Source organism: Podarcis bocagei, assembly GCF_964188305.1.
Source record: "Podarcis bocagei genome assembly, chromosome: 9".
Taxonomy (NCBI): domain Eukaryota; kingdom Metazoa; phylum Chordata; class Lepidosauria; order Squamata; family Lacertidae; genus Podarcis; species Podarcis bocagei.
In genome coordinates, this window is record NC_138134.1 from 5,378,485 (window position 1) to 5,397,856 (window position 19,372).

Below are 19,372 nucleotides of genomic sequence, written 5' to 3' on the forward strand. Positions count from 1 at the left end.
CCGGACGGCTCTAGCAAGCCTCCGGCCCCCATCACTCAGTTGACCCTTCTGAGGAGTTCTTCCTGTGTTGGCAGAAGAGATTGAACCTTCGACCTTTACATTTCTTATTTTGCTTCCTGTCTAGCAGCCTTCCTATAAGCCTACGCCTTGGACTTATTTGGTCAGCTACAGCCCCTTCCTGTTCCAAAAAGCTGTCTCTGTGGCTTTCCGTGCCTGTCTGGGCTTCCAAAGAGCTTGGGCTGTGTTCCAGCCTGCTCTCCATTCCTCCCTTATCAGCTGGCCATCCGAGGTCAGGGGGAGTCGACACTGGCAGCTGCGGGCTCCCCTGTGCCGGCGTAAAAGCCCAGCCTCCCTGTTCCTGACTGCATTCTGCAGCCAGCTAAGAGATTACACTTGGAGCTGGTGTGTTCATGACAGACTGGATGTAGGGAGCCTTTGCAGATGGGACATTAAACATTTGGCGGCTGTTCCTCTGTCTTGTTCCTCTCCAGTACTATACACAATGTTTCCTGGCTCCACCAGTTGTCCAAAGGTAATCTGGTTTGTACGCCAATATCTTAGTTGTAATTTCTACTTTGGGGCTTGCAGTGAAGTTGCCAGTGCTCTCATAAAGTGGTTCAAAGCCCAACCTCCTGGTCTAAGGGCAGAACCAGAGGACATGCCAGCAGCACTGTCTCAAAGATCAATGAGCCTTGTAGAAGGAGCTCAAGTTCCCAAATCTGGCTAAGGAAATTCCTGGACATTTTTTTGAAACTGAGATCAAATTTCTGTAAGTTGCTTTACCCCTCTAAATGCTGGTTGGAATTCACAGACCCAATTTCACTCCCTTAATTCACCTTTAAACAGTTAACCTAGGGGTAGCAGTAGTTCTCCCCAGACAACTACTAACTCTCTGAGGTCACTTCTGTTACCCTCCTAAGTTTATTGTATTCTCCCTCCCTGCAGCAAGGCAGCTGTCATGACACCTTCATACCACAATTAAATGTGACATTTTGTTTTAAAACTGGGTTGACTTGCCCTCGCTTCCTTACTTTTAAGTTTGTATTTGAGTCTGACCTCTTGCTGTTTTCAGATTATTTTTTTAAGGCGGCAAGGAAGTCTGCACATTTAATGTTAATGTTCAGATGCACCTGCAGCCCGACCTTCATCATGCCATCACTCTGCCCATTTCTGCCCTTGGTCCACAGTTGTGCCATTAAACGGAAAGCTCTCTCACAGGATGCATTAGATACAAGAATGGAAAGTGCAGAAGAGACCATCATCTTCATTTGGTTGCCACTGACCTCTGGTATTCATCTGAAAACCCATCTACATTCTGCTCCTTGGAGACAACCTCTTCCTCTCCTTGTAGTCCTCATACAACTTACCAGTGTAAGTTGTAACTCTATTCCACTGAAAAATTCATTAAAACTTAAATAACAGAATTTTTACAACAAATACTACTGATAATCACACTTCAGCCATAATTTGTGAAACTTTAAAAGTAGTAATTAGAGGAGTCTTAATAAGGAAATATAGTAGAATTTTTAAAAAGACAAAGACCCAACTCAGAATCAACTGGTTACTGTTATTAAACATTTGGAATATGCTCACAAAAAGAGAGAGAACTGATTTTTTAAAAAGGATGCAATTTATCATATTAGACGTTCTCTCCAATATTTAAATCAGGCCTTCTGTGAGTTTGCAGATTATGTACTGTAAGATTAAAGAATAAGAGTATCTCTTAAAAAAGGATCTGCAAAACAAACAAACAAACAAACAAACAAACAAACAAACAAACAAACAAGTCCTAGAGAAAATAAAAACCTTTTATTCAAATTTGTATCGTTCCCAGTCACCTAATCTTCAAAAAAATCAGGAATATGTAGAGAAATACTGGTTTAAAAAACTAATACTAAACTGTAGATTTCAGTGGAGTAAGTGGCCTAGCTGCCTGACTTATTTGCACGAGAGTTAAGGGCCTGAAGAATTTGAAACCAATAATGCCTATAATCTTTTATGTGTTTTTTATTTGATCCCTTTGTTTTGGTCTATTGCCTATCTAAAAATCCCTTAAATGAAAGAGGCAAGGAGCTTCCCCATTTTGAAAAGATTGAAATTTATCCTTCAAAAAATAAAGGTTGACTTAAGATAGGGATCAGAGGTGTTAGTATTTTGCAGGGGAGCGCAGCTATCGTATACCCTTGACCGAAGAACGGTACACTCCTTCTATCTGGGATGGCCGTCCTCTTCCGCCGAGCGCGCAGCTTCGGGAGGGACGCACATGGAGCGGTGAGGGAGGAAGGGGACACCTGCCTAGCCAGCCAGATCAGCCGAATCAACCCTGGCGATCAATGGGGTGACAGATGTCGCAGCCAGATCGCCCTCATGTTTGCTCCATGTTTTCCAAACCATCCAATTGTCTTTTAGGAAATTGTCTTGTTGTTTTGAAAGGTGGATTAAATATGGGAGGCCATAAGAGTGTATACAAGTCAACTCCTATGGCAGCCATTTTATGATGGCCCACAGCCTCACAAGGATTGAGGATCCCTAAAAACTAGAAACTCAATGTTGTCCAGCTCTGCTGGACGAATTACCATAATTCTGGCTCCTCCCAATTACCTAACCTCCCAACCACTTGACTTCCATGATTCCCTTACAGTTGTACACCATCTGGTTCTTTCTTGGTTTCCAGTGAGACTACACAGACTAGTACAAAGGGCGGTGAGACTGTGAACAGGGCCCACAAGATTAATTCACTGCTTTACCTGTCATGCCTTACCCTTTTTTGGATCACTTCATGTGTATAAGATTTATCAAAATAATGTTTTGCATCAGTTTCTTCCACACAACAGAGAACAACTTGCTTTCTGCTCCAGCTGAAGAAATATAACATCTATGCATTCTCTTAAGGATGGTGACATGATGTTGTTGTTGTTGTTTACCAAGTAATCACTGGGCTACAGTATTTTTTTCCAGGATTTGCATGACATGACGTTCTGCTAGATCCTCAGTTCTGAAAGTCATCAATTCAGGTCCCTTTTGTTTACCTCCTTTAAAACCTGAGTTCTGTGCCTGCCAAGCTCTGAGCCAGTTTGGGACTAGTAGATAATTAAGCACCCATTCAGTTGCTCCCCCACCAGAAAACAATCACGACCTGTTCTAGCTATGCTGAACGTATGAAGTTATTATTTTAAAAACAGTTGCCGTGCTAAATTCCCACTGGGCGGGTTGTATTAATACACTGATAGTCAACATTTATAATACACATTTTTTGCTGTAGTTTTTTTAATAAGCCTAGTTGATCTTCTTTGATGTATGTCATTGGCAAGTTAATTTATCTCCTTTGAGAATTATTAAAAACAAATGCTTACCTGCCTGAGTAGCATTTGTGTTTCTACAGAATGTCAAAGATGTTGCATTTCAAGTGCAGAAAAATAATCTGAGGAAAGCCCCGGCCTCATAGTTGCAGGTTTCCCACAGGCCACTGTGAGAACAAGGATGCCATTGGCTGGATTCAGCAGCCTGTTTCTTACCACACCAATATGCCTGTTTCTTACCACACCAATATGTGTCCCGTCTTTGTCCCTGCCTTCCAATTTTTTGATTTTGGAGAAATGAAACTGGTGTCCAGGAGTCAGCAGAGCCATGGGCATACCTTTTTTTTTTTATGTATCTGTGGAGCAGCACACATATACTATCATACAAGTTTGTGTGTGTGCAGTTTTTGTTGTTTAGTCATTTAGTCGTGTCCAACTCTTCATGACCCCCTGGACCAGAGCACGCCAGGCACTCCTGTCCCGCAGTTTGGTCAAACTCATGCTGGTAGCTTCGAGAACACTGTCCAGCCATCTCGTCCTCTGTTGTCCCCTTCTCCTTGTGTCCTCCATCTTTCCCAACATCAGGGTCTTTTCTAGGGAGTCTTCTCTTCTCATAAGGTGGCCAAAGTATTGGAGCCTCAGCTTCAGGATCTGTCCTTCCAGTGAGTACTCAGAGCTGATTTCCTTCAGAATGGATGCATTTGATCTTCTTGCAGTCCATGGGACTCTCAAGAGTCTCCTCCAGCACCATAATTCAAAAGCATCAATTCTTTGGCGATCAGCCTTCTTTATGGTCCAGCTCTCACTTCCATACATCACTACTGGGAAAACCATAGCTTTTACTATACGGACCTTTGTTGGCAAGGTGATGTCTCTGCTTTTTAAGATGCTTTCTAGGTTTGTAGGTGTGCAGTTTACTTTATATTTAATCCTAGAACAACTGTAATTTCCCATTGCAGAACAGGAAGATGGCAATGGATAGGGGGAAATGATGCATTGAGAGCTAGGAAAATAATTGTTTTCCAGTATTGCCCAAATCTGATAGGTTTGTTTTAAAATCCATGGTTTAGAGCACACCCACCCACCCAAAAAATAGAAATAGGTACCCTACTACTGGAACAGAACTGGGATTAGGCGGGTTTGGGGGACGTATAAGAGGAGGAACACCTGGTTTACTAGCATTACATGTGAAAGAGATGTAGGGGTCTTAGTGGACCACAAGCTATAATGAGTCAACAGAGTGATGTAGCAGGAAAGAAAGCTAATGCTATTCTAGGCTGGATCAACAGAAGTCTTGTATCCAGATCAATGGAAGTAATAGTTCCACTCTATTCTGCCTTGGTCAGGCCACACCTGGAATACTGTGTCCAATACTGGGTACCACAATTTAAGAAGGATAAGGACAAGCAGAGGAGGTGACCAAGATGAATAAGGTTCTGGAAAACCAAGCCTTATGAAGAGCGGTTGAAGCCGCTTGTTTTGTTTAGCCTGGAAAAGAGGAGACTGAGAGAAGATACGATAGCCACCTTCAAATATCTAAAGGGCTGTCACGTGGAATGGTCTCCCTCAGGAGGTTGTAGACTCTTCTTCCTTGGAGGTTTTTAAGCTATGGATGCTTTAGCTGAGATTCCTGCATTGCAGGAGGTTGATCTAGATGCCCTTTGAGGTCCCTTTCAACTCTACGATTCTATGATTCTATGGAAAGGAGAATAGCAAAAATGGATGCTTGATCCATGCCTACTCTCTTGAATAAGTTTGTTCTGGAACTGCATTTTTCAAAACTTGCTGCGTTATGTCTTGATCAAAAAAATCAATTTTACAGAAGAACATCAGCACAAAAGGAGTTTTTGGAGGGGCACTTCATTTTTAATGACACAACTTAAATGGGAGTTTAAGCTGTAATCTGCTCTGTCCTTGTCCCTGTACAGTGGTACCCCGGGTTACATACGCTTCAGGTTACAGACACTTCAGGTTACACACTCCGCTAACCCGGAAATAGTACCTTAGATTGAGAACTTTGCTTCAGGATGAGAACAGAAATCGTGCGGCTGCAGCGGGAGGCCCCATTAGTTAAGTGGTGCTTCAGGTTAAGAACAGTTTCAGGTTAAGAACAGACCTCCAGAACGAATTAAGTTCTTAACCCAAGGTACTACTGTATTTATAACTTCCGGTGTTTTTTTAACCATTTTCTTTCATTATTTCTGCAAGGAACAAAGTCCTTGTAAAATAAATTATTTGAATAAAAGTTAACACACTTCAGCTAATTCTGAATGTTTTTATTCCAGGCCTATAAGCTCCTGACTGCTGGCATATAAATGAAAGCATATTTGTTCACAGAAAACTTGTACATGACACACCATTGTCTTTGCCCCATCAATCATAAATGCCTACAAATTCTCCACCTTGGATCAATTTTTGTTCACCAATTCAAAAGGAAATAGATACGCCTGAGGTGCTGGGAACCTTCCATTGTGCATATGGATATTATTACAAGTTTATTGAATTCTCCCTGCGATGTTTCCTTTTTTCCTCCTGAAGCTTTTTTTAAACACACATGCACAAACACACAATATAAACAGGCCTGACGGACATCAGTTTAGGCCAGGAATATATGTAACTAAGATTAGCATCCCTATTTTAAAAAAAATAAAAGTATTTGTTACAGTGATAGAGAATTTCTGCTTGGATTCCAATTTTGCTGCAATTTTTAAATATAAAAAGTTGCAGATAAGATTTTTTTCCACTTTTACTTAAAATTTATATAATTTAATTATAGAAATAATTAATATGATTTTACTTTTTGCAGCCTTAAGCAGCATAGTTCAGAAACAAGAGCTGCAATTCTATGCACACTTCATTATAAGAAAGCCCCATTGAACTTAGTAAGATTTACTTCTGGGTAAACATGCTGAAGGATGTGTTTTAATTTTACCTCTTATTTCATTTTAAACAAAATAATACATATCTGAGCTTCAGGGCGCAAAGGGTGGGAATTATTTTATAATTACGTGATAATCCAATGTGGGTTTTTTTACTGGTTAGAAAATTCCCTTGCCCACCATAACCCATATAGGGCTCTAGAAGAAAACCCACTGAATCTCCTGAGGTATTAATTTACTTCTGGTATCTATCATCATATGGGTTGTAGACTAACATTGCAAAAATGAGAAATGAACTGAAGGGGTTCTAGCAACAAGGTAAAATGTAAGATGGGATTGATAATAGATAAGCTAAATTGGATATGAATTTGCTGAACCAATTTTTAAAAGGGATACAAAAAAGGGAGGAGTGAGGAAGTCAGGAAAATAAGTTAACTAAAGATGAGAAATAAAAAAGAGGGAGTTTTGTTTTCTTTTATATGTGTTTTTTCTTTTTCTTTTTTGTGTTTAATGTTTGTATCTTTGTATTTTGTAATTTTGTATTTTTCTGTTTTTGTATTTTTCTGAACTTTTCTATTGATAAAACTTAATAAAAGATTATTAAAAAAAATAAAATAAATAACATTGCAAAAATGTATAGTGGTGCCCCGCAAGACGAATGCCTCGCAAGACGAAAAACTCGCTAGATGAAAGGGTTTTTCGGTTTTGCGTTGCTTCGCTAGACAAATTTCCCTATGGGCTTGCTTCGCAAGACGAAAACGTCTTGCGCTTTTTTCTTAAAGCCACTTGAAGAGGCGCAGTTGCGACGGACCGTGCTTCGCAAGACGAAAAACATCGCAAGACGAAAAGACTCGCGGAACGAATTATTTTCGTCTTGCGAGGCACCACTGTACTTTGCAATGGTTGATTTCTAGAGAATTGAAGGGGTGAGTTCCTAACCCTACCTGCTCCACTCACCTGGCAACACTTCCCCAGCGGGGATTTGCTAACTGTCTGAGATTAGGCGGGAACGTCCAGGTATCCAACTTGGGGAGGTGAAGCCAGGCTGAACTGCCGGGGATCATGTAGGATCAGGTGGCTGCGCGTGACCCCGCAAAAAGCGCCCCCATTTGAGGTGGGGAGCGGTCATTCTAGAGAAGAAATGGCAGAAGCCTGAATTGAAGGGGTGGAATCCAACGCGGTGGCAAGGCAGTCATTCCATCAATGAAAGGATTTCTACTTGTTTGAAGGTATGTTCTCCCCTGCAGGACCCCTATATCTATTCTAGGGGGTTTCCCCAACATGTGCTGCCTGAGAAGAAACATGCGCTGCGGATGAGGGGGCACAGAAAGGGGAGTAGCTAAAACGAAGGATTGATCCACCCACAGGGGAAAACCTGGTGCAAAATATCTGCTGCTCCGAGTGTTGTGGCCTGGGGTCATTCTTTTCACCACTTATCAGGTTAATCTGAATTTAGAGGGGAGATCATAGTTCTTTGTAGTGTATGTCACATGGACAATGCTAAATTAAGGAGAACCTGAGTAACTTTGAATCTACATTATATTCTGGTGTGGAAAAAACACTAGGTTAGTGATAATGCCATCTGCTTTGGTGTCTGCCGTGAGAATGTATTGTGGGAGATTAATGAAAATACAGGGATATATTAAGTGCTATGTGGAACCACAATTATCACTGAACGTCCGACTGATTGTGGAAGAGTAAAAGGTCCTTGTGTGGAAAGGACCAATGATTTGTGGATGTGCTTAACATCGTTTCCACTCGCTCTCTTCTAATTGCTGCCATTGACTTCAAAGAACGAGGAGGATTCCATGTTTTCTCCGGTGGCGTTCTTTGCTTCAATTTCTTAAGCACAAGCTTTTCCACGAATCTCTGCTTAGTAAGTATTAATTTACCCTCAATTACTAATGACAAGTAAAAGAAATTCTTGCATTCATCAGTGCCACTGCCTTAGGACACCCATTTGTCCTTCAAAGCGTTCAACCTTTCAGTGATTAAAATTAATAGTTACTCCAGGCTATAGACGAGGAAATGTGGCCAATCGTCCTTATGCTCCTTTTTTGCAGAAAGGAATCCTGATAGTTGCAACAAGCTCTCGATTTTCATTTCAGAGAAAGTCAAGGAATTAGGCACAATTAAGATGTGACTAGTCAATTGTTACCTACTAACCATGGTAAATATCTCTTCTTTATTATAATCAGAAACATAACATAAAAGCCAAACCTAATGAGAAATTTAAAACGGCTTCATGGAAAATATTGTGTTTATAGCACAGGACTCAACAAACAGAAAGGAAGACAGCATGTTATGTTTAAATATGTTCACGTGTCCTATGAGAGTGCTGGACCAAAATACATGAGTCACCTGGCCTCTGCGAAAGCTCGGAACCAAAAAATGAGCATCCCGATTTTGATCAGCACAATGCTGGAGGAGATGAGATCTGTAAGAGAAACTGCTAATTTCCTTTTCCAGGTGTCTACCATGGCCTAGACCAGTGTTTACCAACCTTTTTTGGGCAAAGGCACACTTGTTTCATGAAAAAAATCTCGAGGCACACCACCATTACAGCCCCGTGACGTCAACGCGCAGCGTCACGCCGGGAGGGACTCACGAAAGTGTAAGTTTCAATTTTTTCCCCTCCCCCTTGCCTTCCTTCTGTGCCAACCGCCAAAAAGCCAAGAATCGCGGGACCGCCGGCGGAGGGGGGGAGGGCGAGCGGAGGCAGCGGCGAGCCCCGTTCCTCCCCATCCGCCCCATTCCGTGCAAGGAGCGCGAACAGGTGTGAGAAGGGGGTCAAACCTGCGGGTTGGCGCCGGGGAACCTCCAAGCTTTGGGGGTGGGGGGGAAGGAGGCAGCAAAGCGAGGCAGGAAGGAGAGCGGGGCTTGGTGAAGTACTCGGCGGCGAAGGCCAGCAGGTCCGGCGGCCGGTGCCGCAGCACCTCCACCATGTAGCCCTGCAGCAGCTCAGTCAGACCCGGCGGGATCTCGATGCTCATCTTGTAGCCGAGGCGCGCGGGAGACTCAACGGACGGGCCCGGGAGAGAGAGAGAGAGACACGACGGAGAGAGAGCGGGAGTCCCTGCTCGCCATTGCCGCCGCTACAACTACTGTGGCGGTTGGTCGTGGTCGCCGCCGCCGCCGCCGCCCACCTCTATCTATCTCTCCCCCTCAGCTTTCTACACGGGCCTGGAGCCGGAGGTGGGGGGTGGCCGCCGCCGCTTTCTCCGCCTCCACGTCCTGCCTCCTCCTCCTCGAGCCCTCCGTCAGCCCTGAGGGAACCGCCGCGCTCGCGCCGCCGCTCTCTGACACGCGAGAAAGAGAAAGGAACGGAGCGGCGGGGTAGTCGGGGGAAGGAGGGGCCGGAACGGAAGCGCGAGGCGAGCTGCGCATGCCCAGCAGGAAGCGGCGGAGAGCGCCACAGAGAGAGAGAGAGAGAAGCAAGGGAGGGCGGGGAGTGGGCGGGAACACGCTTCATGCGTCACAATAACGGACAAGGGGCGCTCGAGGGATAGATTAGGACCTAATTTGACTTTTACAAAAAAAAAAAATCTTTTTAATTTTTCCCACGGCACACCAGGCATCATCTCGCGGCACAGTAGTGTGCCGCGGAACAGTGGTTGGGAAACACTGGCCTAGACTAAGCAGTCATCAATAGCCTTTGTCGAATTATCTGGGCATCTCCTGTATCCTTCCCTTTTCTGGAACCACAGTATATAGACTGTAAAGTCCAGAGCATTCATAGAATAATAGAATTGTGACGCATTCACCATCACTCGGAGCTTATTGCCCAGCCCTGTATGGCTTGCCTTTATGAGCCAGGATGGGCAAGGGTCAAGAAGACAAGTGGTTAGTTTCACTTGTCCGCATCCTTGGAGGTAATAGGTTAAAACCGATCCCCTAGAACTTGACTTGATGGAGCACCAGCACTCTCCTCTCCCGGCCTTCCTACCACAGTAGAGTTAATCTCTTTCCGAATTGCTGTACTGCCCTTCTCTTGTGTCTTCTCTTGTGCATACTTCACAAGAGCCTCACACTGCAGTAATAACAGGCTCCATGCCCTTAATGCCGGCCTCAAACCAGTCAGGGATCTGCTATTCTCTTTTTGCCAAAAGAGGACACAACGGTGTTGTAGGTTGCCTCTTTGATATAATTCCACCTTGCTTCAGTGCTGTCTCTGGGGCAGTTCAATAGTGCTTGTTCGACAGGATCAGAGAAGCGTACACAAAATTCAGGTATGGCTGTTCTGGCTGTGTTGATTCGAAGCTACAAATTTTTGCTTTGTGCTTATAGTCCCTCTTTGGCTGGAGAAGGATCTTGCTTGCCACCAGGGAGTGATCCATGTCTCAGTCAGTACTGTGGCGGCTTTGTGTGACACGAACGCAATTCAGTACTGATTACCTGGTGACAATCCAACCTCCTCTACTGCTCTCTAGGTAACAATGGAATCTATATAATCTCTCCTGAGCAGAATCTGGGTGAACAGACAGCACCAAACACTGTAGTTTCCATGTTTTTATCTGTAAGCACTCCAGTCAGTACCAGTTTCAAGTCTGAAAGGGAAATTGTTGAATTGCCTCCAGTGAGCACCCGCCCAGTTTCTGCCCCACCCCCACCCCCAGATCCCTTCCCCTCCATATTTGCTTCAAAGATGCAGAATCCAAGGGACCAACAGCAGTGGAAGGAGCAGCAGCAAATAGGAAGGCCCTTGTAGATCCCACCCAGCAGCCCAGTATTTCCTGGGTCCCAATCCTACACAGGGTGCCCAAATAGAGAGGGCAAGCAGTGCTGTGTGCTGTCCATCATGAGTTGGCAGTGAGTTCTGCAAGGCTCAGCATGATGTTGCACACCCCCCCCCTTGAAGGAACAGGTTTGTAGCTTTGTCATTTGATGCTCACTTGAAGCTTCATTGGCTATGTGTGTGCACCCCCCAGTTACACCTGGTTTGCCAGCTACAGCTTTTCTTGGACTGGGATAGCCTGGCTACAGTTATACATGCTCTGGTAGCTTCCAGATTTGAGTATTGTATTGCGGGAAACATTAAGCTACCCTTGAAAACAGTTTGGAAGGTACAACTGTTGCAAAATGCTACAGCTAGGATGCTAGCATGCGTGGCTGCTCGTGTGCATATAACACCTAGATTGAAAGACTAAGACTGCTTGCAATTGCCTTCTAAGCTCGATATAAGGTGTTTTTAAATCACATTTAAAGGCCTAAACAACTTGGGTCCCAAACCTCTTCTTATACTAACTTGCCTGTGGCTTAAGATCTGCAGAGGAAGCCTAATTAGTGGTTCCCAAACTTAGTGAGGTTGGCAGATGAAGAAGCACCTTTGTCCTGCCTCTAGGGGTGCATCAGGCGCATCAGGGACTGAGTGTACTCTAAGTCACTACTGCTGCCGCCGCCTTGTGATTCTCAAGATTAATTGTAATTTTGATTTGACAGTGTTGTATTTAGGGTATGTTTTAGTTCTCATATATAATGTTAATGCTTACTTTTGACATTTATGTACGCTTCACCCTGGGATCTTCAAGTAAATGGCAGCGTATAAATGCTTTTTATAAATAAGTAGGTAGATAAAGCTGCTGCTACCAACACTTTTAAAAAAGCCAATATGTATTTACAAAATATTACACCAGAAGCTGAACACAAAGAGAGAGAGAGAATGGTGGACTGTGTCACTCCCCAGATAACCCTGAAATGAACCCCTATGCAAGCACGCTTCTACTCTCTCTCTCTCTCTCTCTCTCTCTCTCTCTCTCTCTCTCTCTCTCTCTCTTTATAAAATTTTTATTGGGTTTTCACAATTTATCTAAACACACACAAAACACAATACAGACATACAAACACAAAAATAAACATGTATAATTTCAAATCCTTTTTTTCTTGAAACTTATTTCACCGACCTCCCCATACCTCCCCTTTCTGCATTCCAATTCCAAAATTTATTTCAGCAAATCCTCCCCCTTAATTTTATCTAATTGTTTCCTTTTCTTTTCTTCTACTTGGTCATTACAGCTGTAATCCACTTACTTTCTATAACCATAACATTTTAGCAGACACATTAATTTTACAATATTTCTTAAGATAAATTTTAAATTTATTCCAATCTTCTTCCGCTGTCTCCTTCCCCTGGTCTCGGATTCTGCCGGTCATCTCAGCCAGAGCCATATAGTCCATCACCTTCATCTGCCATTCTTCCAGAGTGGGTAAATCTTGTGTCTTCCAATACTTTGCAATGAGCATTCTTGCTGCCGTTGTACCGTACAAGAAAAAAGTTTTATCTTTCTTTAACACCAATTGGCCGACAATACCCAGGAGAAAGGCTTCTGGTTTCTTAGGAAAAGTACATTTAAGTACCTTTTTCATTTCATTATATATCATTTCCCAGAAAGCCTTAATCCTCGGGCACGTCCACCAAAGGTGGAAGAAGGTACCTTCAGTTTCTTTACATTTCCAACACTTATTATCAGGCAAATGGTAGATTTTTGCAAGCTTGACTGGGGTCATGTACCACCTGTAAATCATTTTCATAATATTCTCTCTTAAGGCATTACATGCCGTAAATTTTATGCCGGTGGTCCATAACTGTTCCCAGTCAGCAAACATAATGTTATGACCAATGTCTTGTGCCCACTTTATCATAGCTGATTTCACTGTTTCATCTTGTGTATTCCATTTCAGCAATAAATTATACATTCTTGACAAATTCTTAGTATTGGGTTCTAGCAGTTCTGTTTCTAATTTTGATTTCTCCACCTGGAAGCCAATTCTCCTGTCCTGTTTGTAAACCTCCATTATTTGATAATAATGGAGCCAGTCTCGTACTTTAAACCTCAATTTCTCGAAACTCTGTAATTTCAAATTATCTCCCTCCTGTTCCAAAATTTCCCAATATTTTGGCCATTTGGCCTCCATATTGAGCTTTTTCACAGCTTTTGCCTCCATTGGCGACGGCCACCTCTCTCTCTCTCTCTCTCTCTCTCTCTCTCTCTCTCTCTCTTTCTTTCTCTCTCTCTCCAGCCCAAATTAGGGTTTGGACTAGAGAGGATTAGGGTGACATAAATGGAATAAGAAATAATTGTTCCAAGTTGATTTGCTTCCAGATAGTTATAAATATTCATAATTTTACAACTGACAGCATAGGTAGTTACAGGCCTACAAGTATAAGATCACTCAGGTGGACTCAAATAATGATTATGATGAGATACAGAATGGCATATCTTGGAGCCAAGGTGGATGCCAGTTCCTGGTACCTAGTATCAAACTTACAACTATACATGAAGTATTGTGTCATAATTATAATGGCTGGTTAGAAAAGGCAGATATTTTCCCCTGGTTCTTTCTCTAAATAGAAAAGTAGTTTGTCTTTCACCCAGTGTATTTAATACTATGTCATGTCAAGAATTCAACTCTTTCCTATAGCGTATCTGTATTAATTTCAAACATCACTTTAAAGCAGACTGCTCTTAATTAAAAACAATAGAAAAGTCTGTTAATTAATAAGTGGTTAATTAATGTACTTGCTTACTGATAACATCCATTATCCACTCTCTACTAGATTACCTTTGGATTTCTCATCTACGAGGGGTGTGCATCAGATTCAGAAAAATCCCAAATCCTGAAGCAAAGCAAATACCTGGAAATATTTTGAGCCTGTCGGAGGTAAAGTCAGACAAGTCAAAGATGAGACCCCTAAAGGACCTTATGGCACCTTGGCAAATCCAGACCTGCAAATTTCATCCAGTTCTGCCAAAAGAAGAAAGTTATAGCTATTTTTTTTAAAAAAAAAACTTCTGCAGTGAATGGGGATGGGGGAATGAAGTGAATTTGGATCTCCAAAGAGAATTTGCAGCCTTGGAACTGATCAAGGCTGTTTTACGGCATGCCAAATTAGGGTCTGAACTAAATCTTGACAAATTGGGTTTTCTCTGGATTGCTATTTGTTCTGATTCAGTGGTAAACAGCGGGTATTCCCAGAGAAAGTGGTAGGGAAAAAACACACCAAAAAAACTCCCCGCTCAGTCACAGACTTAGAAAGCACAGGCCTATGTCTGGAAAAGACAGAGCAAAAGAAGTCTGTATGAGCACTCTTGCAGAAAAGAGATCTTGTCCAGGGCCTTTCTTTTAGCTTTTGGAACAGAAACTGCAGTCTAGTAGCAACTTGAAGACTAACAGATAGATTTAAAACTCGTTGTACCAACATCCAATATGAAGTGAGCTACATCACAGGAAAGCTTGTGCCACATTAAATCCATGCCAATGGTTTTTTGTCATTTTGCTGCAACGACAACCTAGGACAGCGACCGCCTTGGAACAGTTCTGTATGGAGAATGTGACTGAAGACAAACCTGACTTTGCCACCTAATATGGACTTCACAGCACTGGTGAATTTGTCCTCACTTGAAATTTAAGACTGACCCTTCCTCCCTAACTAGAGAAATGACCACAAAGAAATGCACAAGTTTGGATGTTGTTATGCATGCCACTGTTTGACCAGGATCAAGGCAAACAGATAGTCCTGCCACACACAAGCCCATCCTGGCTCCAAGGGGGGAAGGCTTAACTTGGAGACCAGGATGAGGTAACAAGCCTCAGCTCTGACCATGGTTCTAGCATCAGCTCCTTTTTGGATGGGAGAGATGGTTTTATGGGTGCATCAGACAGAAATTTCTTAATCATGTGTGTAGGAGGTGTTTGGTAGAGCTACACTAATGGACTTTCTTCCTGGCAAAATGTGGATGCATGAAACCTTTTTTATAATGAACTACACAAAGCCTTCAATGCTTACATGATACAAAACTTCAGGTATTTGCCTTAACTTACAAGTATTATGCATTTTGGAGCGTGAATGTGCCTTTGCCCTTATGTTATTACAGTAAACCAAAGGGTTTTTTGCTTGTCTGTTTTTTGATAACAGACTATATACATAGACACCATAGTAACAAATTGGCACATTACCCTATGCTACCATTTACTATACAAGATTATGAATGTCATCTAGATTTTATGAAGAAAGAACAAAGCACACATCCCTTGCTTCAGGGAATTTTATGGGTGAAATGTCAAACTGTTCTTTTATTCGTAAGATACCATATCAACATAACTACAATCGATAAATAAAGGTTGACCTCGTTATTTCATCACTTTACATAAGAAATAAATCCCAGTGCCTGTCAAGAAAAATAAGAATATGCCCAGAATGATAGCACAGATGATTTCATAAGATTTTTATTCTCTGGAACACAAGAATTCAAGTCAAGAACTTAAGCTGCAAGGGGGCAATTGCTGTGGCTGAAAGTATTTGTTTCAAAGAAGGGTGAAAGTAAATGAATGTGTCACTTTGAGCTAATGTGATAGGCAGCTATTCTGCCCTGTCAGAACAAGCAAAGTCCTGTAAGCTTTATCCCATGGCCACAGGCAGTTGGGCACCTCTCTTGAAATCAATCACAGATTGGCGTGAAGAAGAGCAGAGCTCCCGAGCAGCTCCAAAACAATGGAATGGCACCAGAGCATAATGAAAGCCACTTGTTAGTCCACACCTAGGCTGTCTAGACAGCACCTCCTGTGCTTTGATCACTGATAAAACAGTCTAAATGTTACCAGCACCCTTTTTGGATTCTGTTTATGGGTAATCATTGGGCCTCTGGCCACTACCACCATCTCAGAGTCTTGCGTTTCATCTGCCTGCAATCAAATAAAAAGATCAAAGAGGACAAAAAAGAACATTCTGGATATGATGCACTTGTTTTTCCCTGGCTTATCCATCTATAAATTAATGGGGGGCGGGATAGAAAATTATGAATATACATGATAAAAACTTTAAATCACAGCTATGTTAATTAGCTTGATGAAAGATTTCCTTCCATTATGTAAGTGCAAGGATGACTGAGGTTGCTTAGAAGCATCCCTAATCCAACATTATATGGAACGAGTTCTTAGGGCTGACTTTAAAACTTTTTCATGCAGCTGAAGTTGTGTTTTATACATATTAAGCAGGCTAGAAATAAAAAATAATGCTTTCAAAAATAGCAAGTTCATAAGAATTAAGAGGCAAACCACAACTTTATTAATATAAAAGAATCTACAATGAGTTTAAATTTAAGCCTAGTTCTACGCCTTCTTTCCAGAATGTGGAGGGATATTAATTGGACTAGGGTGTAAAAGCAGTATAAAATCACCTCTCATCTGACACTCCCTGGATGACCTTGGGCTGCAGAAGGATCTTGAGCTATTCATTGTCAGCCTGTGTCTTAAGTTGTAAGAATAAAATGTGCAAAAGAATAATAATAAATGCCACTACAGGACAGAAAAGAAATGAGTTCAAAGAATTTAGAAGAGATTACAGACTCACTGTCAACAACCCAAAGTTGCCTTGTGAACAGAAAAAAGTCACCTGGGAAGGGGCCGAGTGCTCTGCTGGAGGTAAATCCTGTAACAGGAGGCCTTGTTGTCATGGATGACAACAAAGATGCTGCAGGATTGATAATTGTCAGGGAACTGCCATCGGAGCATCAGGTGGTGGAGGGGCTCAGGGAGGAAGAAAGAGACTCAACAGCTGAAGCAGGCACCAGCAGGGGGAGGAGTGATTCTCTGAGGGAATGTGAGCAGGAGGGAGGGCTCAGGGACGCTTCCAGCGAAAACAGTGGGGAGGTATCTGAGTCTCACATAGGGAGACCTACACCTCGCCGGAAACTGTCACGCCGTGAGTCCAGGAGACGCGTTTCCGTTAAGGAGCTCCTTTGCTGGAAACGCTTCCGCAGACAGCCACTGTCGGACTCTACTAGTGACTAGAGCAGACATGTCTGAGGAGCTCCGTCACACACTGAGGTTTGTGGGGTCGCACAAACTCTGAGGGAGCACGATTTTACGCACAAGCAGCTAATCAATCCCTAACAGCAGTCCGACAGTCTTTGTACGCTGCCTGTGCAAGAGAAAGCATCATGAGCGAACCAACCGGAACCGGAGGAGCTGGGGTTGGGGCTGGTCCAAGCTTGGAAGATAGATACCGAGCGTTGGAGGTCCAACTGGCGCTGCAGACGGCGAGGCTGGAGGAGAGAAGGGCTCAGGATGCAGACAAGAAGGGGAGAGCCACTCAGTTCCCCAGAAAGGTACCAGGATTGGTGCAGAAGTTTGGGGGGGACCCCAAGGATTACCATGCCTTTAGGACAGAGATGCAATATGCACTTAATGTGCAGTTTGATGAATTCCCTGATGAGGAATCACGAGTTGCTTTCGTGATTGGGCATCTTGAGAGGGGGGCGAGAGACTGGGTTCGACCCCTGATGGCAACGCACAATGACGTACTAAAGGACACGATGAAGTTCTTTCGTGCAATGGATATCATGTTTTCCAGCGATATTGAGGAAGGGGTGGTGCGCAGACAGCTAATGGCTTGCAAGCAGGGAAGCCGATCTGTCCGTGAGTACTGGACTGAGTTTACCATGCTGGTTCACAGACTGGGTTGGGATTTATCGGCGGCACCCATTCAGATGCTATTTGAAGAAGGTCTTTCGTCGGCTGTGAAAGACGAGCTGTCACGGAGCCCCAGGGCGGGGTCTATGGATCAGCTGACCAAATCTGCGCTGACCATAGGAGCGCGTCAGGAGGCAAGAGCCTTGGAGAGGCGGGAAGGGAGAGGGGAACGTTGGAAGGAGTTCCGCATTCCAGACATTCCTGAGCCAGCTTTCCCGCCGGCAGAGCCGATGGAAATCGGGACAGCGCGCGCGCGCGCATTTTCAAAACCCAGCGAGGGGGCTAAGAAGGAGGGAAAGGGCGCCCGGAAATGCTATCTCTGCCAACAGCCAGGCCACTTTGCCAGAGTCTGCCCCCAGAGGAAGGAATGGCAAGGGATGGTGGGAGCTGTTGAGGGGGAAGAGCAGGGGGAGACGGAGCAGGTCAAAGCCAACGCCTGGTTGCCACAATCGGGGCACTGCAGCCAGGCCAAAGAGCAGTGAAAGTGCCCGTGCCAGAAGCTCCTCGACCTGCTCTAGTGATTGAAGTGTTGCTAGAGCTGCAAAATGGACACCCCCTAAAAATAAAGGCGCTATTGGACTCAGGCAGCTCCTGCAATTTTATGAGCAAGGAGTTTGCTGCTGAACACCAGATACAGACTATCCCTTTAAGCAACCCCCTGCAGGTGACCACGATCGATGGCAGGGAGTTGTTGGGAGGAGGAGTCAGCTTGCAGACGGTCCCAATGATCATGAGGGTGGCAAGGCACACAGAACTGATAGCGTTTAATGTGGCCACCTTGGGAGGCGCTCCCATTATTTTGGGAATGAGCTGGCTAGCTCTACATGATCCGCTGGTTGGCTGGCATCAAAGAGTGGTGTCCTTTGGTTCAGCACATTGCTTAGAACACTGCAAAGGGGAAAAGGGTTCAGCAGGGGCCCAAGCCACCCTAGCAGGGACTGAAGTAATGGAGAAGGTGAAGGTACCACCACAGTATGCAGATCTCAGCGACGTGTTCAGCGAGAAGGAAGCTGACCAACTACCCCCGCATAGGCCCTTTGATTGCCAGATCAATTTACTCCCTGGAGCACAGCTTCCTGTGGGCAAGTTGTATGCCATGTCAGACAGGGAAATGCAGGAGTTGCGAGAGTTTATTGACAAGAACCTGAAGAGAGGTTTCATCAGAGAGTCCAAAGCAGCGGGGGGTAGCCCAGTGTTTTTTGTGGACAAAAAAAACGCGGACAAGCCGAGACTTGTATGTGACTTTAGGAGGTTGAACGCAGTGACTGAACCAGTGGTGTTCCCTATGCCCAGGATTGATGATATTTTGACCAGGGTGCGGAAGGGAAAGATTTTTACAAAGCTGGATCTAAGGGGGGCGTACAACCTGATACGCATAAGGAAAGGAGATGAATGGAAAACCACCATGTTTACCCCTTTGGGGGCATTTGAATATCTCGTTATGCCATTTGGATTACAAGCAGGCTCCGCGTGCTTTCAATCTTTTATGAACCATGTACTGGGCCCTTTGCTCTACAAGAATTGCGTTGCTTTCCTAGATGATGTGTTGGTGTATTCGGAGAATGAGGAGCAACATGTGAGAGACGTCAGAGAAGTGTTGGGGAGACTGCAAGCCAACAGGCTGTGGGTGAAACTGGAGAAGTGTCAGTTTCATACCAAGGAGGTGGAATTCCTGGGGTACCGCCTGTCAGACAAGGGATTGGCCATGGATCCCGGCAAGGTGCA